The sequence below is a fragment of the Lissotriton helveticus genome, chromosome 2_1 (assembly GCF_964261635.1).
Source record: "Lissotriton helveticus chromosome 2_1, aLisHel1.1, whole genome shotgun sequence".
In the NCBI taxonomy this organism is placed as follows: Eukaryota; Metazoa; Chordata; class Amphibia; order Caudata; family Salamandridae; genus Lissotriton; species Lissotriton helveticus.
In genome coordinates, this window is record NC_136059.1 from 361,953,826 (window position 1) to 361,969,040 (window position 15,215).

The window sequence follows — 15,215 nt, forward strand, 5'->3', positions numbered from 1 at the left end:
TCTGAGACTTTGCCCTTCCGATGGAAGTGGTGGATGCCATTCTAGCTGCCCTCAGTCTTTCCACAAAGTTCATATATTCAGGCTGTTGTATTCAATTTGCTGCCTGGTGTGGGGAGAAGCATGTTGATACTGTGCATGCAAGATTGTCTGATATTCTTTTGTTTGTATTGTTGGTGGCCCTGTAAGGCATTGCCGTTAGCAGGGTTCAATATCACGTAATAAACCTTTCGGCTTTCCTCCTTTTGCTTGATCTGTAGTCATTATTCATATTGATTTGGGTGATACTTTTCCTAAAAGGGCTTTCAGATGTTTCTCCCTGCGCCCTTATTCATGTCGCAGTGGAACCTCAATCTGGTCTTGAGTTTCTTCATGTGGGCGCACTGTAAGGTGCTACCTAACTATACTCTGCTGCTTATTTTAAAAACTTTGTTCCATGTTACAATCCCTTCTGTGCTTCACTTGCTTTCAGGCCTTATTGGTTAAACTCCACCGTCTTTCCTCACAAACTGGTTTTTTGCACATGTACATCTTTTCTTTTGAAAGTGGTATCATCCTTCCATGTGAGGCAATCTATTAAACTTCTCACATTTTTCCCTCTACCACATCCATCTAAGGAACAGAGTTTACATTGTTTGGCCTAACAATAAGTACACAATAAGGAGCAACAGAGGGAGTAATCAGCCAGGTCACCCTCCACTCAATTAAATCACAACATTTACGAGACCTGATTGTACTTAAGCACCCACCAAGTTCCAAGGATACCAAGAGCAATGTAGTGATATCAATGCTCAGATGCTGGCTTCTCAAGAATGTCAATAACATCCGGATCCAGGTGTACAATTCTCAAAGTTGTTTGTCAATCCACCACAATGGAAAAAATCTTGTTAAAGTAATCAAGAAAAAAAAAGTGTGTACGGTCAGAAAGTCACCAAGGGAGCTGCTGGTTGGTACTCACCAGTTTGCTCATGTTTTTCATCATTGGTAACTTTCATGACCGTGAAGAAAAGAAAAAAGGAAAGTTGGTGGCACGATAATCCTCAAGAGGTGACGAAAGAAACAGAAATAATCAGTGAGAGAATGCACGCAGGTGTTAGTGTCATTCCATGCCCACTGAACCCCGTGGTGAAAGAAAGAGCAAGATTTGCTTCTCTAAGCTAAAATGAGTTGTGACTCACTTGCACAGATTTGTGCTTTATTGGGTGCTGTGAGCACACTCAAATTAAAACGAACAGTATGTTTGAGGCCATTTTACCACCGCTGTCCTTATGAACTGCTCTTGACCCTTGTTCGGGACTTAACGGGATCCCACTACAAGGTTGAGACCCCCAATTTGGACTGAGTGTGCTAGAAATCTACCTTTGACCTCTGTTATTTTGGGGCCCTTCTTCCCTTTAAACCTCTGCGCTACTAGCAGAGCAACTCCTGTTTTTTTTTTATCCGGGTTGGAAGAGATGAATTGGTGTGGGAACGCTTGGGCTTTAAGGTGGTGGCAATCTTTGCTCAACAAGCGAGTCTCCTGGAGGGGGCAAATGTCCGCCTCTGTGTTTTCGAGGAATGATAACATCGCTCTCCTCTTGAAGGGGTTATTTAGGCCCTTAACATTTAGTGAGAGTACCTTAATTACCTGTGGCCCCATAACTAATGTGGGGTGAATCATCTAAGTGATACAGGTCTCCTGCCGCCCCCTTGACCAGGGCATTACCTTTGTATAGGCCATTCATGCGTGTGTGACCCTCTTTAAGTGAGTACTGGATCCCCCAAAACTTGAAACAAACATAACTGAAAATTTAAGGCAGTCGTTTTGAGTCAGAGACCTGCGGGTCGAGTCTACAAGTCCCTGGGAAAGATAAACTTTGGGGATGTGTCATGGCCTGTGTGTCCCCCGGCAACCCCCGCAGCCTCAATATCAAACCAGTCTGTGTGACTTTACTGGTCCGGGGATTTCAAGTCACGGCGTTGTCTCATTGTTCCCCTGACAGCGACTCCAGTACCGCCGGGCGCTCATTCGCCATAGTGGCTGGATCTGACTTCATGTTGTGCTCCCTTGGTCGTCCCATTCGGATCGTCCTCCGCTCTCCCTTCCCTGAGCCTTTGTCTGAGGCGTCCACTATCCCCAGGATTTCACACCTTTCTTGCAGGCACCAAAGTTGGAGCAGTGTACCTTCCCACTGAAAGATCAATCGAAAAGGATGGCCCCAGGAGTAGGCAATCCCAAGGTTGCATAGGTGTGCAGTGGCTGTACGGAATTCCTGTCTTGTCTGAAGTGTGATCATGGCCAGATCCTGATCTAGTGTTGGAAGTATGACCCCCGGAACTCCAATGACTGCTTTTCCCTTGCTTTTTGCAGAATCATCTCCTTTAGCTCGAAGTCTGGGAGGTATAGTAGGTTGTCAGGAGGTAGAGACGCGGGAGGCCGACTCTGCGCGCCCGGTCAATATTGATTTAATTGTCCTGTGGGGCACCTAGAATATAATTGAAGAGTTCCCTTAGATACTAGAGCCCTCTGCCTGTGTCGGTACTCCTTTGACTCGGATATTATTGCGTGTAGGACGGTTCTCTAGGTCCTTAGTGTGCGCCTGTGGCTCAATTTGTCGCTCCCGGAGGCGAATCACCTCTTGTTGCATGGAATCCACTTACTCGTCGCGCACATGTTTTCTGTCTTCCACAGCCGCCACTCTATCCCCAGGGAGTCTACCTCCCGCCGAACTTCTTTGATGTCACTGGAATTCCCCTCGAAGAGTCTGAATGTCGTCTCTCAGTGAGGCAAAAAGGGACTCCAGGAATGCGCGAGTCACTGGCTCCTCCGCTTTTGCCGACTCTTGGTCGGATTGGCTACTCTGGTGTGCTTGTCCAAAGCCGTCCGGCCCCGGATGGAGCCAGCTCACCATTTCTTTTAGTGTATGGTCCTTCTTCTCCATTGCGGACGCCATATTGGGGATACGGTTCGGCAAGTGGTGCAAGCTCCAAATGCTGTTGCCCCGGTTGAGTGGGGGTTCTTTGCCCTAGGGAAAGCTCGCTAGAGTTCAAGATGATCCTATTCAACTAGAACGGCCTGCACTCCTTTCCTCAGCTCCGAGGGCCTAGCCTCTGCCGCAGCGTTCCTTCTGCCCCTCTGCAGTCCGGGGCCCGAAGCAGTGCAGCCCCTTAGCTCCTGGGCCCTCTGAGGTCCAATAGCCCGACTCAGACTGCTGGCACCCGTCCGGGGCTCTCCTGTTTTCCTTTGGGATATGAGGTTCTACCGACCACTCTCCTGGTGCCTCTCAGGGGACTATTGCAGGATCCTACTTGGGCCTCCTGTCCGCCGCAGATCGGGATATGTCGTAGGTGGGGGCCCGCTGCTGTCCGTGTCCACCCCTACTCCGTGGTGTCAGTGGCAGGCCTTGGCTGGCTGTCCCTAGCTTCCAGCTCAGCCTGGCGAGGTTCCTCTTGGCCTGGAGTGCTCCTCAGTCTCCCTCCGCTAGGTCACTGCGTGCACCAGTAGTATGGGGCCTGTGTTAGGCCTTGTGGCTCAGGAGCTGCACCCTCCGGTCTACCCCTCCTCACACACTGGGACGATCACCCCGGTCTGGCTGCTGTTGCTGCCTGTGCTCATGGGCATGTGGTTGCAATGATTTGATGCTTTTGGCTCTGAGAGTGTCGGTTGAGCTCAGTCACAGCCACTTGCAGTGCCGCTCTCACCTCCCATGCAAGCTGTATGGCCTGCAGACTTCCTCTGCTAGGCCACGGCGTGTCGTAGTAGCATGGGGCCAACGGTAGGCCTTGCGGCTCAGGTGTAGCTCACTCAGATCTTGCCATCCGCTCCCACAGGGATGATCCTCCTGGTCTGGCTTTGATGATCCTCCTGGTCTGGCTGCTGCTGTTGTCTGCGCTCGTGGGCGTGTGGTCGCAGTATCTCGGTGCTTTCTGCTCCCGGAGTGCCGGCCGAACTCCGGTACGATTCCTCGCAATACCGCTCTCATCTCCCATGCGGGCTGTGTCGCGCAGGCCTCGGGGGGTGCCGCCGCTCCCCGACTCTGTCTGCCCTTTTGCCTCTCTGCTCACCTCCGTCAAGGTCAAAGGCTCTGCTTTCCTCCCACTGCGAGCCCCCGGTAACTAGCGGTTCCAGCTGGGGACTTGTCTGGTGTGCGCCACCTGTGACTTTAGCTGCTTCCCAGCTCGTGTTGCTGCAGCTGTTCACGATGCTGCAGCCTTTCCCGCTAGCTCAATCTCGCTCCAAGTCATGGCGCCAGACGGTGGTCCCCTCTGAGATCAATCAATGACACCCCTAGAAGTTGGGGGGTTGCCTTATGCAGGTTGCGGATGTTTGCGAGCCAAGAGACGAGGACAGACACGTCCTATCCACTCGCCATCTTGGCCATGCTTCCTACTTATGTTTTTTTAAAGTGGAGCCTATAGGTTTAAAAGTAACAGCATTCAGGCTTTGCATGTAGACCTGAAGCGATGTTTACCTTGCCACCCTAGTGGATGCCACAATATGTGCTGCAGTCTACAGGTACCACTTAACTTCCACACCTTGAGGGTATTTTCTGCATCATATATACTATGACTTTAATAGAAAGTTAAATGTACCAATTTTGGCATTACCATTTTTATTAGTTCGCGTCTGGGCAGCGCATGCGCTACTGTGAGGCATGCAGTATTGGAGTGTGGCTTTGAAGCCCCGCCAACTCTCCGCCTATATTTTTAATTGGCTTGTGTTATTGTCCTTTGTAAATGCTGGCTTCTGAGTCATTATTAGGCTTGTTAGTCCCTCCTTTGTACCGCGCCTTGTCTGCATTTGTTACCTCGCATAACAACTGGACCTTTTACTTGTCTTGTTACACGGTCTGCTTTATCTTGGCTGTGAGCACTATTTTGCTTAATGATTTACCCCTATTCCACCTACTACATTGCAGCACGGCGCCCGCTTTTATTTTATTTACTAATGGCAGTCTGCTTTAACTGTAGCGGCTGCGTTTCTATATTGAATTATTTTAGCAGCCTGGTCCAATTTATGTATAGCGGCCGGGCTTATTTATTTATTTATTTTTGTTTACTGGCACCCATGTGGCGCTTTCACATTCATGGAGGCCACGCCCCTTTCTTTAGACATGCAGAGTCTAAAGAAAGGTGCAAAGCCGCTATTAAAGTGAAAGTGCGGCATGGTTAGCTTTTGAAAAAAAGAAATCTGTTTGTCAACTTGTCAAAGTGCCCCATTCTGCAGTTTCACTTTATTTTCGCCCACTCCCCTTTATCTAGACGAGGCTTGACTAAAGAAGGGGGTGCGGCCTCCATGAATGTGAAAGTGCCCCATGGGCGCTAGTAAACAAACACATATTTACAGTGCAATCAGTCTTTCATTTTCGAGAGTTTAAGCTATTGCATTGCCAATAGCTAAAACTTTCGTAAATGCGAGAACTATTGCATTGTAAATGCTTGTTATGATATAGGGGTCCGCGTACTTGCACTGGGGACTGGACAGCAGTGTTTGACTGTACAGAAACAAACCGCAGTCCACAGAAAATGAGGTGACCATGCAAAAAAATACATTTTATTACATTACTGAATTGTTCTCTTCATCGGGTTGTTCTGCTTTGGCCAAAAATTACCCCCCTAAAGACCTGCAGATCCATGCTACAATTTGTTGACGTTTGCTAAGCAAGTGAATTTCTTTTTAATCTGATGTGCACGTGATCAGGCAAAATGATTTTATTCAAAAGCAAGAGTGACCCATTGCCCCAGGCTGTCTGCATTGGTGGGCAAAAGTATAAGATGAATTCTTGTTGAACAGACCAATAGTCTTAAAAATAGGGACTTATATTAAGATTGTAACACTAGTCTGAACGTGATGGGATTTAACAATGATGGATAGGTTTTGTCCCCAATAGATCAAGAGGGCTTACCCCTCCTCCACGTCCTGCTGATATGTATGTATTTTTTTATTTAGGAATTATTTTGATTACATGAGATTAAGTGCTAGCCACTTCATAATTAAAACATCGAAGCTCAGTTAACCATTTATGTAACCTCTAGTACTATTTGAGCCACATCTTGCGCCCCAGATCTCAAGGGATTGGTTCTGTTGTGATGATATGCAGAAATGCCAGGTTTCCTGGGTCCCATTGGCTGTTGAGTCATACAGTCCAGGTTTTGTGTTGTTATTGTGGGACTTGTTCATCTGAATTTCTAATGGGATAAAAAAGGGCTGCAATCCCAGAATTCGAAGAAAATCCCTGCACTGGATGAGTTACTCATGCTTAGAACTGGCAAACTCCCCAGTTTCATGTTGCTCATTCAGTAGAGTAGGCTTTTTGGCTTCAACTGATGCCCTCTGACTTTACTTCTGGTCATTAATTACTTGGACTGAGTTCACTCGTTGTAAAATATCGCTTAGGTTTGTTATCGTCATGGATGGAAAAGAAATACCAGCAGAGCTATTTACATTTGAAATTCACAAACCCGAGGTTCCTTCCGCTTGAGCTCCAATGCTTAACCTCGTTTCCAGTTCCCGTCTACACTCCCCAGATTGTCCTTGTTGTACAACTGTAGGAGTAACAACCCTACAAGATGTAATAACCCTTTTACTAGTCCCAGGGTCCTATTGACACTGAGCTTGTAAACTCGGTCTGAACGTGATGGGATTTCAAGTCAAGTTTACAGGACTGGTTGAGTTTCTCCCCAAGGTGTTGTTGAGAATGTTATTAGAAATCCACGCAGTGTTGTGCTCTCGCACAGTGCTATTGATTAAGATATTTTAGGTCTCGCCTAGCGTTGCAGCTCATGTGTTGCTCACTCTGCGAGATCCATTGTCGTCGAGGAGACTTCAGAAGGGGACTTGAAGCCCCGCCCATCCTTTTCATTGGATCGCATCAGCGTTTATGTTAAACGCTGACTTTCCATTAAAAAAGAGGCTTTTTGGTTACCGCCCTGTTTTCTTCTCTGCCGACTCATCCGGACTGGATTGTTTGCTTGCGGCGTTACACAGTGGGGTTCATTAGTTAGTAGGCACTATGTTTTTTCAGTTCTTGCCTCATGCCGAGTCGCCGACAGCTGCGCTTGGTTCAGCTCTCTATGCCGCCGGTCACGCCCTCCAAAGTTTCCCGGTAACCTCCTTGCAGTCTGCCTACTGAAGTTCCTCGGCCGCCACGCCCTCTGCGAGCGCTTTGTTTAACAAGCTTGGTTACCGTTTCTGAGCTTGGTTGCAGTTCCTGACATGGCTGTAGGTACCTTCCTTTGTGTGCTTTGTGTTACGAATGCTCAGTTGTACAGAGTGTTGGCTGTAATTTTTCTGTAACCTGCCTAGAAGTGAAGCTTGCTTCCAAGGTCTCCCTTAGTTCTTCTGCTTTGCAGCTCGACTCCTACGAGGTTTAAAGCCCAGCGACTACAGTTTGTGTGCTTAGAAACTACTGCGGTGTATGTTTAGAAACCTGCTTACAGTCAAAATGTAGATCAGAGAGAATTTACGCATATTACAGAAGAGCTCTATTCAAACACTGTAGCTTTGGAGGGCTGATTTGATGGTTCATAACAGTTTAAACCGGACAGCCTCACGCAGCAGATGTCATTTTTTAAAATATTTTTTTTAACCTTTTTCGGCCGACAGTGGAAGGCTGGCTACAGACCCGCCCAGAAAATCAAATACAGCAAAGCTGTTTCAAGAAGTGCAAAATGAAAAATGTTTTCATTTCCTGACTCATCACCACATTTTTCTCCCCCCTCCCACAGAACATCACCTTTTTCTCATCTCTCACGCACCATCTTCCCATCTTTCTGTGTGTCGCGTTCATCTCGTACTCTCACGACCCTTCTCTGTCTCTCTCCAACACAGGCTCTCATCTCTTTCTGTTTCTTCATTTGTCCCTTCCTTACTTTCTCCATGTTTGTCTGTCTGTTTCTCACAGCCTTTCACTCTGCGTCTTCTCTCCGGCTCAAGACTCATCACCACCCTCTCTCTGGCTCCAGCCCCACATTGCCCCCCTCTCTCCCTGGCAATCTGCCAGGCACATCTCTCTCACACTACCCCTCCCCCCTCTGTACTTCTCTCTCCTGTCCCCAACCGGTCTGTTTCCCTCTCCCCTTTGTATATTTCTCTCTTCTCTCCCTTCCTCCTTGGATCTGTGTTGCTCATGTCAGCCCCTTCCCTGCCCCAACCCCTCTCCCGGCCACCTCTGTATATTTCTTTGTAACGGGCTGTGACCACGTACACGTTATGTAACACTGATTGAATATCGCCCGTTTTTAATGTATTCCCTTATAGTAAGAATCACCCTGGAGTAGTCTCCAATGTCTGGGTTGGATGGGGAGGGGCCGGCTGCAGGGACTCTGGGCTCCCCGGTCTTACCACCGGTTCTGGTCCTGCAGAGAGTGGTAGGAGAGGGGAGGGTGAGAAGAACAATGGAGGGGTGGGAGTAACTGGTAAACCTGCAGGAAGTGGTTGTTTTCCAGACAGGCCACAAGAGCAGGGAAACCTCATCTTCCAATTAAGTTTACTTTGCAGCAGTTGAGTGTTGTAGTAAGACTTGTGAAGGTATTGAGAGCCAATGTGATGTCAGATGCTTATTTGCAGCTAGTTGTGGTGACCAATAGAGTTTACAGTTCTGAGGGAACTTGATCAACTTGATATTTTTATAACTATTGTCTACTTAAATGGTGATTTCTGTGCAATAATGCATCACAGTGTTTTTATATAAATTGATTTCTGCATGTTTTCTACACCGAAATAAAATTTAAAGATTTATTTTAAAACATTTCCAAGCTATCAGTGATGTGCAGCCGACTCTGCCCAGCCTTCCTGTATTAGAACCTGACAATTTCTTTCCTGTCCTGTGACGTTCCCTTTCCCAGCCTTTCAAAGAAACATGCCTACACGTATGTGACTAACTCTCTCCAGTCCAACTGACCTTTCAAAGCAACTGTCCTTGCCCGGCGCATGGCTCCTTTCCAACCTTTCAGTAACACCATTCTCTGTGCAAGCATAGTGACTGACTCTGCTGATGCCCTACTGGCCTTTTAAAGATTCGTGCCTCTGGCCTGACCTGTGGCTAACCCCATACCATGTCGGAGACACCGGTCTTTGTAAAAGTCCTGTGAATCCATCATTTGCGATGCAATAGGTCTCGCATTTAGGATGAGTGTAAGCTATTGGCATTGTAAATGACAATGCCTTTTATTTATGTTTTAAAAACAAAAATAAAAGGCTTTGTTATTTGCAATAACAAAAGCTTAAATTCGCGTAAATGCGAGACTTATTGCATTGCAAATGCTTGTTCCTATATTATTTTGCTTGGCAGACAATTGGCGTTTGTCTAAAAATGAGTTTTGTTAAGGTCCACTCTGTACATTGTCCTCCACCTATCCCCTCTGTCAGCGGTGCGGAGATCAAGTGCAAGAGGACAGTGTTATCCTGCATTGGAGTCTGCAGAAGGCTGTCCCCCTGCTCTGGGTCACGATCTGATTTTCCCAAAAGCCTGCAGCCTGTTTGTGTGTGCGCTTCCAGCCAGGATACTGTAACTGTGGCTCTGCTGAGAGGTAGACGTGTCCAGTCCACGGAGTGAAACAGTTCATAAATGGAACTGGTTGGATGAATTTAGCAGCTTAAAAAGCCGAGAGATTGCAGACACTGCCCTGCAGTTTCAGAGACTAACATGAATAACCCGACTCTAGGAGTGGGCACTCAGAGTGAAGCTGGTCTGCCTAAGTAAGCTAGTTTTGGTCTGTCTAGGAGCAAACGTGTTGGTCCCAATAGCCAAGTCTTGAATATTTCTCCAGGTCTTTTAATTTCAAATAGTTCAATTTCCCAGCCGGGCGTAGGAGGATTTTTTCGTGGTGATGGTGATAAATGTGTGGGTATTCTGTTTTGGTTGTTCAAGAAGGGTGCTGATATCACTTCCTGTGGGATGTATGTTGTTTCAGTGCTCATGTGAGAGGCCTCGACCAGGCATCAATTGTTTGGTGGAGATCAGCTGAGCTCATGACATAACTCATAGTGGCGGCGGCGTTTGTACTTCATTTAACTTGAAGTCTCTGCTGAATAAAGCTCGTTTAGTCTACCTCATTTGTCATGAACTTTGAACTTCATGTACATGGTTAGGATTTTTGGAACACAAACCAGAAGTAATTTGCTAAACTACAGTCTGAAAAGAACCTGGAACAGATCTTTACAAGGAACCTCGAGAAGGTCAGTGCTTTTATGTATTCATGTGGCCTGGAGATGCAGGCCACATGGTAGTAGCCTGGTGTCTTGTATATCTACTCAATATACCAGTCTTAATGTATGTCACCTGGCATGCAAATTGGGTTAATATCATTACATATATACCTATTTCCTCCGGTGTTCATTTAAATAAAGGTACCACCTGACTTATGATGGATGACGAGCCCTTGACAGTGCTGATGCTGTGGACAGAATAAACTATACGGTATGTCAGCTGTCTCTCGTTCCCCCAACCTCTTTACATTTTGTTGGCTTGCTCTGTGCTCCTCCTGAGGGGTGCTAACCGTTATATAAATAACCATATCATAGTGTTGCATCGTTGAACTTGGGTCGAATTCCACCATTGTTCTGTTTGAAGTTAGAGAGAACTATTGTGGTGGTTCTGCTGAGTAAGTTATTGTTGGGCTGGCCTAGGGCGCACCGCCTTAAAGTTGTGGTTTACAGTACAGCAGAGCTTCTCTTTCTTCAACTCGGTCCTACATCTCACTCTTCATACACATCTTGCAAGAAATGACATCGATGGTTAATAAGATCGGGCAAGTGCCCAGCAGTTTAAAAACATATTGTAATCCCACTCCTTTTTCACCGACTCTAGGCTACAGTATGTTTGTGATAGAGGAAATTTGTTGTTATATAAAGTCCTTTTCAGTCATTTCTATTTTTATTTCGTGAACATTTCCGTTTCTCTTTGTTGCACCATGGCAAGCTACGTAAAAAGGTGAGATATTGAGTAATTGCAACGTTACTGAATTGCGTAAACAGCATTACATGGTGTGAGGCTGGTACTCGTATCTTTACATGGAATGCCTTTGTAATGGAAACATAATCATCACGTCTAAGACAGGTCCATGCTTTAGGGTTGATCATGCATTTGGATTTATTAGTTGGTGTCAGAGGTCGAGTTGTTATGGGGCCTTGGGTACACATGACTGAGTTGGGACTGTGACATTATTGCAGTTACTGCAAGATCACATTTCTGTGCCGCCTGTCTTTCGCATATACCAGCACTATTGTGTAATTAGCCCAATAAATCATATTCCAAACACCCAGCCTCAGTTTATTACCAGTGCTTTCCCTCGCAGCCACTTTGACAAGCTAAAAGCTTGGAAGTATTGCTGTTGGCTCTATTACTCCCTGGGAGGAGAGGGAGCCACTGGAGACATGTTTGATTATAATGCCTCGTCTGCGCATAGTGCTACTTTTCTGCCATAAATAGTAATAGTAAATATATATATATATATATGTATATATATATATATATATTGTATATAGACTTGTAGCCGACGAACACTCGGTCTACACGGAACAAACTCATTGCTCATAAGCGCAAGAGGTCGTGTCTGTTCCTCTTGGGTGTTTCTTGCCCTTTGCCAGGTGTCTTCATTGTTTCTAGCACTGTAAGGACATGGACACAGTGTCTGGGCAGTTCTCTTTGGGAAGCCCGCTTTCAACTTGTTTTTGTTATGGCTATTTTGTAGGCACTGTTTTAACAGAGGGAAGCGCTTAACATTCTTCATCGATGTCATCCGCTTTGAACAGTTTGTATTTATCTGTGTCCTCCTCTTCTTTCACACTGGGCAAGGTCACAGCAGTGCTGGTGATTTATACAAACGGAATCAGCTGTTGTATGTTTTAAAGGCGCTGCCTGATTATAGTGTTGCTCAACACACCACTTCATCTGGTCTCCAGCCTACCCTATAAGTAAGGAATGAGCATCTGAGTTTAAACATTCTACTTTTCGTGCAGGTTAAGTGCAGTGAACCTGTCTGAAGAGGTTCAACTGCAGTGGCCCTGGTGCTGCATTGGTGCCTTTCACAGAGCCCCACTTTGGTGATAATTGCTATTGTTACTTGATCGTTGTTATTGGTTCGATCACCAGTGTGTGATGTGGCAGAGTTGGTGCCTGTTATTTCTCTGACAGGTGGGTCATTTAACATTGCAAGCACATGGCTGAGATTCTGGTGGTGTTGATGGGTCTATTTGGGAATAAGACATAGAACCTCGGCAGCTTCTCCAGTCAGTAGGGAGGGTACCATGCTGCCAACACTGCTTCCATGGAACATCGGTATGAGCATTCCATGACAGCTCCTATGCCAAGAAACAACCTGGTACACATTAGGATATAACACATCTTTTTTTCCACTCCATTATACCAAAAATACTGTAAAATATACACATTTGAGTCTGCAGCAATTATACATATAAAACTAAGAATAAAAGAAAACAAATATGTATGATATTATACTATGGAATAGGTAATAACAGTGAAAGCCCCCAGAAGAATCAATAGTCCATGTAATACAGATAACAAAATAGTTTCATATGCAATCCCAGTAAAGGTAAACAGCCCGAATTAAAGAGAGAATACAATCTTTGAACCTCCCAGGCATTTTACAAATACGTTTTCCAGAGGAAGCAATTTCATTGTTTCATTCCCTACAGACTCAGTGTGTACATTTTCATGCCCCCTCACTTTCACCAACCGTGCACCATTCCACCATTGCCCATTCAGTAATTTCACCGCACAGCCATCTCTGCCCACCTCCTCCACTTGACAATCTCAAATCTCTATCCTCCTTATGGTGTATTTTTCATTTCCTCTGTTTATTTTACTTTTTCTCTTTGGTGGAATCTACCCCACTGCGCTGATTCAGGTGCAGTATCGTACGCTCTAGTGGGCCCTCATGATTTTGAGGGTGAGCTACAAACTTATATAGGGTAGGGTTTATTCATTCTGGTCCTGATGAAATGCCGAGTGAGCCTCATGGCAACATAGGCATGAAAAATGTCGACCCCTGATCGAGTGACCCTACGGAATAATGATGTGGAATTATTTGTGATATTGTGACTGTACCTGATTTTGTTATGCTTTCATTTGGTTCTTGTTTTCGCACAACAAAAATAAAAATATATTAAATGTCGACCCCACCTTAATCTTCACATTCATAGCTATCACGGTACATTATGTCCTGAGGATAGTGTCACTATTTTTATTGAGTCAGGGGACCACTACCCGATAAATACTTCCTTGGTTTCCTTAGACTCTTTTACTCTCACTTTTGTCACCAACCTATTTGTTAGAATAACCCTTAAATGCACTCATCTAACAACATCTACGGAACAAAAAATCTCTGAAAGAGAGCCCTCAAGCCCGTCAGGCATTGCAGCGTCGGCTTGACGAGGAGCGCCCTATGATGAAGCATGGCACCCTACTAGGTTTGTAAGGGCATTAAGATCTGACCACTGGATCGCCTGTGATCCCTCCGGTTGTTGTGATTCTACCAGACTTGTGGGCTAATTGTTCCCTAGAGATGAACTACTCCAGATGAAGTGTTTAGGAACATGCCTAAATGACCCTCATAACTTATTTTCATAAGTCTGTCTTATCTCCCCAGGAGGAATCAACTTGTCCGTCCTGAATAATAATCCAGTTTCCATTGATAATTCTAACTGCACCTTATTATATTATTGAAGTGCACAGAAAGATTGCCTTCTCTTGGCCAACCCTTTCTGACATACTCCATAACTTTATTCAATACTTCATATTGGTTGAGGGCACACTTCCATTCCTTCTCAATTACACACTTGGTACATAACCAAAACACATTTGCAACTAAACATTCCATAACTTGTTGATCATCAAGCTCCTCTTTATTATCTTCTCCTGAGACTGGCAATCTATATAGACAGTCCTCTTTCTCATTTCTTCCACCTGATATATACGCAACAGCGAAATCATATTCAATCAGTTTCAAACTTAATCTCACAAATCTAGCAGTAGCTTTGGTAGAATTAACATTACTCCCGCTCAAAATGGGTGGTAGCAGTTTGTGGTCTGACCGCAATATAAAACTTGTACCCCAAACAGAAGATTTAAATCGTTCCACTGCACAGACACATGCAAGCATCTCACATTCAGTGACAGAATACTCTCTTTCCAGGGGTCTAAAAGTACGAGAGGTGAACGCAATGGTGCATTCTTCACCACCTCTGCCTTGGGATAACACATCTCCCAACCCCACACCACTTGCATATACTGTTACTGTTAGGCATTCACCAGGTGTGTACGAACTAAGCACGTGTGCATTTGACAATCCCTCCTTGATCGTTTTACTGCCTCCTCATACTCATCCAGTTCATCTTCCTCTGGTGAATACACAGGGAGATGAGCAGCAATTTCCTGACCCTCAAGGCCCAAAAAATGTAACCATTTTTTTTCTATCAGGTTTACATTTGAAAAGATCAATGGCTCCAAAAAATGCATTGAAGGCTCAAGGCAATGGTTTGCTCCCCTGTAGACTGTAAGAATGGTGGAGGATGGTTGATACTTTGCATGATCAACGTTCAGTCTAAGCCAACTCAGCAGTGTCACAACATGCAGTAAAAACTGATAGTCAGTGCTTCAAGAAAACGAAATATGAATAGTAGTCACCAAAGAACAATTCAACTTCTGTGAGGTTCACAAGTCAAAGTAGCTTGATCGAAAAATTGTGTTTTTTTACTGTGCTGATGGTTATGTGCACGTTCAATTGCAATAAATCATTAAAATAAATGGCTGACTAATGTAATTGGGGACGCGCCAGGCAAATAAAGATGGTCACAAAAGATACATCAGTTAGCATAAGATGGCTGCCATATGAACTTAGACTTGATAAACTTTCAAAATATTGGTTAAAATTGCCAAGGATAAAAAAACATTTGCCTGAACTTGTTTGGGTCACGACGGGCAATGTAAGATGGCCGCTAACACTTTGATCAGCAGATGTCTGACCTTGTTTGGGACGCATCAGGCAATTTAAGATGTCCACCATGTACAATCTCTATCCACCCCTTGTTGTAAATAATTTTGTCCACCCTAAGCGTGGAAGGGTATACTCAGACATGAGTCCCTTGCTCATTGCACCATCAGGATTCAAGCAAGCCGGGCCGAAGACGGCTGTAATGCCAGAAACCGGTCCCCGGGAGCTTGTTTCCTTCCCAGTGTAAGAATTGGCTTTTGTAGTTTGGTTTGCCCTGTTCCCAT

At 45.3% G+C, this 15,215-nt stretch overlaps 1 protein-coding gene across 1 annotated transcript in view; it reads left to right on the top strand.

The window, feature by feature from the left end:
• Positions 1 to 15,215, top strand: part of WDR70 (WD repeat domain 70) — a 1,775,496-nt gene that overhangs the window by 484,601 nt on the left and 1,275,680 nt on the right. The gene's annotated exons all lie outside the window — the stretch shown is intronic.